This window comes from Lutra lutra, chromosome 8 (genome assembly GCF_902655055.1).
Source record: "Lutra lutra chromosome 8, mLutLut1.2, whole genome shotgun sequence".
NCBI classification, from domain to species: domain Eukaryota; kingdom Metazoa; phylum Chordata; class Mammalia; order Carnivora; family Mustelidae; genus Lutra; species Lutra lutra.
The window spans coordinates 109615719-109626130 of NC_062285.1; positions in this window are offsets into that span (position 1 = coordinate 109615719).

Genomic DNA, 10412 nt, shown 5'->3' on the forward strand with positions numbered 1-10412 from the left:
ATTTTGGGACTATTTTTCTGTTTCATCGAGCAGGTTGTCTATTCTTTTGTCTATTCCACATTTCCTTGATTACTGTATATTTTTGGTAAATCTTTAAGTAAACTACTGTTGGTCTTCTGATTTTATACTTCTTTAATATTGTGTTGGCAATTCGGGGGGGGGGGGTTGTTTCTCTATATAAAACTGTAGAATTGTTTTCTGATATCCTCACAAAGTGATTTGCTTATTTTACTGGAAATATGTAGAATCTACAGATCAAGTTGGGGAGGATTGACATATTAACAATACTGAGTCTTTCTACCCGTGATCATGGATTATCTCTCCATTCATTTAGTTTTACATTCAATATTACATTCTTCAAAGTTTTGTAGTTTTCTACATACGGACCTTGTGTATGTTTTAGATTTATATCTAAGTATTTCTTTAGAGGAAATGCTAAGTGGTAGTGTGTTTTTACTCTAAAGTCCTTTTGTTCATTGTTCATACATAAGAAAGTGGCTTTTGTATGTTAAGCTGGTATTCTGCATATGTACTTACTATAATTACTTATTCGTTCCAGGAGATTTTTTTTGTCAATCCTACATAGATTTCTACATAGATTTTGGATTTTCTATATAGACAGTTATGTCATCTGTAAATAAAGACAGTTTATTTCTTCCATCAGTCTGTATACTTTTTTTCCTTGTGCTATTGCATAAGGACTTATTGTGAAGGATTGCTAGTATGATGTTGCAAAGAAGTGGGGAAGGGGGACATCCCTGCCTTGTTTCTGATCTCAATTGGGAAGCTTCTAGTTTCTCACCATTAAGTATGATATTGGCTGTAGGTTTTTTATAAATGTTCTTTGTCAAGTTGACAAAGCTCCCTTCTACTCATAGTTTTCTAGGAGCTTTTTTATTTTTACTATTATTTTTTAATCATAAATATGTGTTGGATTTTGTCAAAAATGTTTTTTCTGCATCTATTGATATAATCATTGATTTTTCTTTTTTAACTCATTGATGTAATGAATGACATTAATTGGTTTTTGAGTGTCGAACCAGCCTTGCATATTTGGGAATCCTACTTGATTAAGATGTATAATTTTTTTGTGCATTACTATATTCAATTTGCTAATAATTTGTTGAGGACTTTTCCATTGATATTTAGGAGAGATATTGGTCAATAGTTGTCTTTTTTTTCCCTTATAATGTCTTTATATCTGGTTTTGTTATTAAGGTGATTTTGGTCTCATAGAATGAGTTTAGGAGTATCACCAAAGCCTCTGTCTTCTAGAAGACATTATAGACACTTAGTAGAGTTTCTCCCTTAAATATTTGATGCAGTTCACCAGGGAAACTTTCTGGGCCAGCTGCTTTCTTATGGAAAGTTTAAATTGCTGATTCACTATCTTTAATAGATATAGGTTTATTCAGACTGTTTCTTCTTGGGTGAGTTTTAGTAGATTATGTCTTTCAAGGAATTGGTCCATTTCATCTTCTTTATCAAATTTGTGAACATAGAGAATATCCATCTCCCTGCTTATATTACCCATCTGTTCTTGCATGTTGTCTACCTTTTCCTTAGTAGTCCTTAGCATATTAATTGCAGTTTTAAATTCACAGTCTGATCATTTCTACATTTATGCCATATCTTTGGTTCTGATGCTTTCCCCGTGTTTGGTCAGTGTTTCTTTTTCTTTTTCTTTTAGTATGCCTTATAAATGTTTTTTGTTGAAAGTCAGTTGCAATATACTGAGTAAAAGGAACTCTGGTAAAAAGATCTTTAGTGATGTGGCATTAAGGTATTGGTAAAGTGTGTGTTCTATAGCGCTATGACAGGATCTCAGTCTTTTAGTGAGCTTATGCCTGGGGCTGTGAATTTCACAACTACTTATTTTCTCCCTCACCTAGTAGGGACATGATGACTAGAGGGACTGGAATAGGGTATTTCCTTTCCCAGAGGTGAGTTAAGCTCTGATATAACCCTAATAGATTATGTTCTGGTAAAAATAGTTTTTCTTAAGGGCAGGCCTTGTTAAGAAAAATACTATGTTCAGACTATTCTAAAATCATTTTTTCTCTCCCTCTGCCCAAAGCCTGAGGGGATTTTTCTCTGAATTTTACTGTGAGAACCCAGTAAAGGTAAAACTTACAAAAGTGTGGGGACCCCCTCACCTTTTAAGTCTAAGACTTATCTACACTGAGCCTTCAGCAATTCATGAATTATAGTTTGGGTTTTCCTATGAATAGTACTAGTTCCCAGGGAGGTTTCTGCTTAGGATTTCTGATCCAGTGAATTGTAATTCTCTGTATTCATCTGTCTGTCTTTCTAATTTTGGGGGCAGTGGTTTGCCCTGTGGCCTCACTTCTCTAATGGATCTAAGAAAAATTACTAATTTTCCAGTTTATTCAGCTTGTTATTTGCTGTTAGGATAGATTAGCTCCTTATACAGCAGACTGCACACAAGAAGTCTTAAGTCAGTTTTGATATGTTGAATTTTAGAAGAGATTTAGCCACATCCTCTCAGTTTTCAATTAACTTTTATAAAATTGACAATGTACTTTTTAAAATCCCAATATTTTTATATTCTAATGATGAAGTTCTAGAACCTAGGTGAGGTTCGGTGGGCTGTGGTCCGGAGCCGATGACCAAGAAAGAATCCTTGAGACATCTTTGGTGCAAAATGGTGGTTTATTAAAGCACGGGGACAGGACCCGTGGGCAGGAAGAGCTGCTGCTCGGGGTTGTGAGGGATGGCAGGTTATGCACCCTGCGGTTGGGGGAAGGTGAGGGGAAGGGAGGTTTCAACGGAGCTTTCATATGCTAAAGAGGGCCTACAAGGTGCCAGGGTACCGGAGGCCTTGCGGCTTGATCGGTGGTGTCTTTTGGCAAGCCATTCACATTTCTGCTATCAAACGTCTTTGTTAGTGAGATTTGGGTTTAAAAGAAGTTTAACTTTATTTACATTTCCTTCTACCTCAGCCTCCTTCAGTTTTGTTTATGGTGGTGAAGGAGACGTTGGGCTTGAGGAACTGAGTTATTTGCCTCTGGAAATTGTGCTATTGTTAAGGTAACTTTTTTGTAGATCTGTAGGACATTTGTAAACCAAGGGAGACTGTCTTGCAGGAGGTGATCTCTGCAAGTTAACTATTTGTTTCTCGTTTATGGCAGTCAGGGGTGCCTGAGGAATGTCACACACATTACTGAGGGGAGCGGGTGGAGAGGGGGTGCAAGGTGCCAGCTTTTGCTTTGTCTTCAGCCAGCCTCCTGCTCCCTCATCACTAATATGAATGCCTTTTTTTCTGGTTTGTTTGTTTCTGGCAAATGTTACCAAAGATTTGTCCATTTTATTAGAACAAATTTATAATATTAGGAAACAGGACAGAGAGATAATATATGTGTGTGTGAAGGAGGGAAAATTGAAGCATTTTCAGACCATTTTAGCGACTTTGGCTTTTACTTTGACTGAAACAAGGAGGCAATAGAGGCTTCAGAAGAGGTATTATCAAACTGCCCTCTTATAGACTGGGCAGGTGGCAATGGTGAATATAGGAATATTGATAGGAGGATATAGTTGTAACATTATGACAGATACTGGGTGCTGGTACCATATTGGTAGCAGTGAAAGTGATAAGATACGGTTGGATTCTAAATACAATTTGAAAACAGAATTAGGCATTGCAGACAGATTGGAGTGTGGTGTGAGAGCAAGTAGTTAAGGATTACCTTAAAGTTTTTGGCCCCAGAAATAGAATGTGAGTTAGCTGAGATAGGGTCACTGCTGGTTGCTGGGAGAGGGTTTGGTGATCATGATGGCAGTTAAATTAGAAATTTAGTTACGTTAGTAACACACACACACACACACACACGTTTCAATCCTCATGAAGACATTCTGCAAAAATGCATTTTTTGGTGTGGGAGAGAATGATTTTTTCCCTCTGTCCACTTGATAATATAGTATTTTTCTTGGACATGAATGTTTCATGATCTTCCAATTGTTTTAGCACTTTATGTTTTGATCCTCTGTTACTTTTCCCCTTTCAGTATATTTTATCCAGAGGAGTAACGTTCACATTTTGGTCTAAGTTGCAATAGATTTACTTCATCATTGAGAAACACATATGCATGACATTTCTTATTTTATATTATTCCTCCCCCTCCCTTCTTTCCTCCCCCTCCTCCTGCTCCTTCTTCTTTAATCTATCAGCCATCCATACATCCTAATACTTTCTTTTAGATTCCTATGTTCCACTCAGATATAGGAGAATTATATTAAACCAACAGTAAGTTGATTAATTTTACTGAGGAAAGGCAATTGCTTTAAACATAAGATTAACTCCAGCCTCAAACTCCTTTCCTTACTCAGTAAATGCAGATTTCTTGATCATATGAGACATGAAAAATTTAGGTAGCATTTATAACTTACATAGTTTGGCATCACTAAGTAAAACATTTTCATGTATACCCTGTGGCATTTCTAAAACCACTTTCGCAATTCACTAGCTGATTTCAATTCAACTCTTTTCACTTTAACTTCTTGCGAGCAAACATAGCTGGCACTTGATTTGACTCTCTCAGTGTGCCTTCCCTCAAATCTATTTCCACCTCCTTTACAGATACAGAAATGCAATTACAAGGCATGGAAGTACTATTCTGCAGCCTCCATTTATTTCTCAAAAGGTTATATTTTATAACACATATTCCCACGTTTCTCTCCAATTCACCTCTAGTGTTTTTTTCCAAAATTCTCTTCTCTATTTTTCTAATTATTTTTAACAAACTACACATTCATTCTCCGGGCTGTGGGTGTATTACACAAATAATCTCTCTACAGAAATCCTAAACCAAAATTCAGTCCTATTGGGGTTGGAGAATTACTTCAGTTGGATATCAGAATAAAATTACTCCTCAGGTGATTCAAAAGTTTAATCTTATGGTTTCAAGCAGACATAGTCTGAATGTCTGACAGTTTTAAGTAGAAATGGGAATAAAATTATTTTCCTGGATCAGATCAGCCTCCAGTTAACCATGCCAACTTTCATTAATAAATGTTCTCAGAGTTTTGCTCTCCAAGCTATTTTCATTGTTTTTATTTCCTTTTTCAGACAATATCCATTAAACAGGTGGGATTTTGAAATATAAAGCCTAGGACAATTTAAAGGTGTCCCAGGTGAATAAGACTACAACATTGTAAGAATGTCCCCAAACTAGGTCCTCAGTATTATATACATACTTAAACAACTTTATAGATTTTCAATAAAACTTTTGATGAATACTAATTTTAATAAAAGTCTTATATTATTAATATCAAAAATAAAGGTATAAAGCCTAAAAGATTATTTAAAATAAATTATGAACAGGTGTTTTATTACACAATTTTATTAAGTGTTTAATCAATGAATTATTAAAACAGTACAGTTTGTAATGCCACCTAGTGGATTTCTGACTGAAAAATGTCCCCTGAGTATAACGGATGTATAATATGAAACATATGCAAAAAAAATGCTAATCCAGTCTTCCTGTATGTTAACACTATTCTTTCTCTGTGTCTGTAATATAGTATATATAGAATTTTACTTGAGAAATAAAGAATTAAAAATTTAAAAACATTAAATTAGAATAGAAAGGAAGAAAATGTATGTCTGGGAAGTTTTTTTTTAAGTTTTCTATAGGTAGATAATGTTTAAATAGAATCTGAGAGACAATAGGTAAATTCTTGGCACAATTTTTATAATTAACAGCCTATAAAGATGACTAAAATAAGTAAATAGCAGAGAGTGTGTGTGTGTGTGTGTGTGTATAAAATTTATGGTAATATGTATTCCATATACACATCAATGCATAAATTAAATTATTATTGGTTAATATCAGTTAAGTCTTTGATTTTTAACCCCACGTAATATGTTTGGATAAATACAAAACTTTGGTTTGTAAATATGTCAGTGTACCAAAAATCTTCTGATCAAAATTCTTTAAGGAGGAAGCCCAAGAATTTCTGCTTCTACAACCTTCCCAAGTTAATATGATACACAATAAAAGCTGATAATTGCTACTCTAAATCATTATCTAGACTCAGTGACTAGTGTCCAGATTGCCTAAAACTCAAAAAATGAAACCTTATACAAAATATTGTCTTAGAATGGTTTTTATGTTTGGATATAAAAGTAGCATGACAATATTCACTAGTTCCAATTATCTGTTGATTGATTTAAATACTGGTCTACCCTATGATTCTTTGTCTCATCCTCTTTCCTCTCTTAACAATTACCCTGGGTCATATGCTTCATTTCCATGGTTTCAAATACCATTTACATGCTGATATCTTCAAAATATATGTAATAAACTCATGTCTGTATCTTGACTCCAAAATCTATATGCAACTTCCTCCTAAAATATCTCCATAGAGATATTTGCACAAATTTCACAGCATCCAGAGTTAAAGTCATTTATTCTATCTCTAAACCCCAAAGAAATTCATCAGATTTTACCTTCCCTATTTTAGTAATATAATCATCATCACAAAGAGAAGCAAAACACAAACGTTTAAGTCTGATTCTTCCATTTACCAGAGTCTCATAATTTAGTCCTTAGAGCACATACTTTATACTTCATAGTCCTAAATCTACTTAATTCTCTCTCTCCACACTAGGATTACCTTAGCTAAAGCTTCCTAATTTCTTTCTTTGATATTAAACTCAGTTCCGTTTCCCTCTAATCTACCTCTTCCCTTCACCCTATAGAGTGATACCAAAGTGATCATTCTAAAATATAATACTTTAAACTGTTACTAATATTCTTAAGTTCCTTTAAATGGCTTTTGAAATAAAATTTCTAAATTTTAACAGAAGTATCCCTGAGAGGCTTTTCCATAATCCAGTTGAACTAGAATCACCAAATGGTGTGCTTGTGGAAATGTGGATTCTAGGGCTTAATCCTAAACCATGGGGTATGGGAAATAGTTTAAGGGACCATCCACTACAGAACAATTAGATGCTAAAAGGCACATTTTTTGAGGCTTTGCTTGCATTACAAGAATTAGGAAAATTTTTTAAGAATACCTTTTAAAACAAAAAGAAGTTGGTGTGAGATCCAGAAACACAACCACAAATTGCCTACAGTGTTACGAAGTAGTGCAATTGCTTGATTGTAGGGTAGTTCTATTTTTAAAGTTTTGAGGAAACTCCATATTGTTTTTCACAGTGGCTGCACCAGTTTTTATCCCAACCAACAGCGCAAGAGTGTTCATTTTTCTACATATCCTCATCAACAGTTGTTTCTTGTGTTTTTGATTTTAGCCATTCTGGGTTGTGAGGTGATATCTCATTGTAGTTTTGATTTGCCTTTCCTTGATGATGAGTGATACTGAGCATCTTTTCATGCCCTGTTGGCTATTTGAATGTCTTCTTTGGAGAAAATTCTGTTAATGTCTTCAGCCCATTTTTAAATTGGATAATTTCTTTTTTGGGTATTGAGTTTTATTAGTTCTTTATATAGTATGGATACTAACCCTTTATCAGATATGCTATTTGCAAATACCTTCTACCATTCAGTAGGTTGCCTTTTAGTTTTGTTGATTGTTTCCTTTGCTGTGCAGAAACTTCTTATTTTGATGTAGTCCCAAGAGTTTATTTTTGCTTTTGTTTTTCCTCCCTTGAAGGAACATATCTAGAAAAATTTTACTACAGACAATGTTAGAGGGATTATTTCCTGTGTTATCTTCAAAGATTTTTATGGTTTTGGGTTTCACATGTGGGTCTTTAATTGATTTTGCAATATAACTTGAAGTCTGGAATTGTGATGCCTCCAGCTTTGCTTTTCTTTTTTAAGGTTGCATTGGCTATTTGGGGTTATTTGTGGTTCCATTCAAATTTTAGGATTGTTTGTTCTAGTTCAGTGAAAAATGCTGTTGGCATTTTGAAAAAGATTGCATTAAATATATAGATTGCTTTGAGTAGTATAAGTGTTTTAGCAATGTTTTTCTTAATCCATAAGCTTGGATTTTTTTTTTTTCTTTGTGTTATTGGTTTCTTTCATTGGTGTTCATAGTTTTCATAAAACAGTTTTTTGCCTCTTTGGTTAAGTTTATTTCTAAGTATCTTATTGTTTTGAATGCAGTCATAAACAGGATCTGTGATCTCTCTCATGTCTACTATCCATAGTATATTAATATGGCTATGGAAAAGAGAATTTGAAGCTGTTTAATTATAATTAAATTACAAATCAAACAAATTTTTAAAAAAAACTAGTATTTATTCATTCTCTCTCTTTCTCTCTCCCTCTCTTTTCTTTCTGTCACTTCTATGTTTGTTTTGGTACTTTGAAAATTGATTTACCAGTCTCTCTTTCTGGAACTGGAAATCAAGTCCCTCTTAGAATACGAGAGTAGAAGACAACGCTTACATAAATACCACCCACTTGCTGTGTCCCTAGATGGATGAAGCTTATTTATCACTTAGAGCAGAATAAAACAAAACTATATTATCAGTATTAAATAAATACCCAAGAGAGAAAATGGGTTATAGAGCAGACCTTGAATAGAGCTAAGGAAATTAGAAAAGGGAATTTAGATCCATAAGTTATACTGGAACAAGACAATCCTTAAAATGTTGAGAGCAATTTTGAATCCATCCCAATATAAATAAAGCTTCAGGGGAATTGTCTGAAGAGGATGAGAATGATGTGTTCCTGTTTCCTTATCCCACTCAGGGCAGAAGTGCACAGCCAGAAAAAATATTGTCAATCCAAGCTTTAAAAGTCACTGCTAAATATAGCATGGACTCATCTAAAATGCAAAAAATAGAAACAATTGTCGTGTTTTTTGCACAGTGAGCTTAACTTTATCCTACTAACCTGTATTGTCCCTAATTTATAACTTCCTGCATGCATTTAATCAGTGTCTATCTTTTTTCTCTTTTTAAAGCATGTATTAGCAGTAAATTTTCAATGCAGTATACTTATCTTGGGGAAAACAGTTTGGATTTAACTAATTTTGACTTATTTTGAGCAATATCTTATTGTTAACTAGTATATCCTCTCCAGGAAATAATTTAACCAGGAAAGAAGGTGGCAAATTGATCACTGAATTTTTTTTTTTTTTTTTTTGACAGACAGAGATCACAAGTAGGCAGAGAGGCAGGCAGAGAGAGAGGAAGGGAAGCAGGCTCCCCGCTGAGCAGAGAGCCCCATGTGGGGCTCGATCCCAGGACCCTGGGATCATGACCTGGGCTGAAGGCAGAGGCTTTAACCCACTGAGCCACCCAGGTGCCCCTGATCACTAAAATTTTTTGAACTTATGTAAAGCTATTAGGTTTACTTGATTCCTAATATAGATAGGTTTATTTTATGTGATGATACATATGCATATTCATTAAGTACACCCTTCAATTCATTAAAGGATGAAGAATAATTCAATACTCGTTTTATATTTGTCATTGAAAAATTATAAGCATAAATTAATAGTTATACATAACCGAGGATAACAGGAGGCATAATAATCTTCAAATTATCAAATCTCAAAATAAGAAGTTGACGCAACTAATCCAAATTTGAAATTCCTGAGGGGAGGGGAAAACATTTACCTTTTCCTTTCCCCATTGAATGTAAAATAATAGTAGTTTCACCTGATGTAGAATATGTTCTGGGATTAAAAGCTGTTGAGAGTTACCTGCCCTTAGATTATTTGTAGGCATCAGGGAATTTGTGACTATTAATATTGTCTGCTTCTTATTCTTGAAGTCATGTAAATGTTTTTGGAATGAATGAGTTATTATACAAAGAGAGTGAATAAATGTCCCTGACATTGAGAATTTGCTGTTGTTTATTTCTCAGGACACACTTAAGTCAAAATAAATTTTATATAGCTTCTGAGAGTAAAGGTGAGAGCTATTGGAGAGAGAATGTCTGCATTGTGTAAATGGTAGTCTGGGTCCTTGGATTCCCCAGGAGAAGGTTTAAGTGTGGATCTGCACTCAGAATAAAGACAGCCATAAGCAAAGCAGTTTATTAAAGCAAAAGTACATGCTCCAGGTGGGAGAGCTAACAGGGTCCCAGAGGTGGAACCAGTGTCTCCTTGTTTTGGAACTGGATATTATTGGATCTCTCTGAGCAGGGAGGAGATGTGATGCCAGGGGGGTGAACTCTAATGGAGGCTGCTACAAAACCATTTGGGAAATTCTTCCCATAGTTTGGGAGGGGGAGTTTTTGACCCTATAAATTTTGCACAGGAACCACAATGGCAGCCTTTCCCAATGAGGGAGGGGGCTGTTCCTGCAATGCAAATAAATTATAGTGAGTCAAGGGGTTACTCTGGGACAGAGGTGGAAGATGAGAGTGCTTGTTCTGAACTTGTGGCTCTTGATCTGTCAGGCACTAGGTCTTGGAAGCTACAGGTCAGGATGTTGAGCTCCCGGGCTTATAATGTGTAGTTATTTG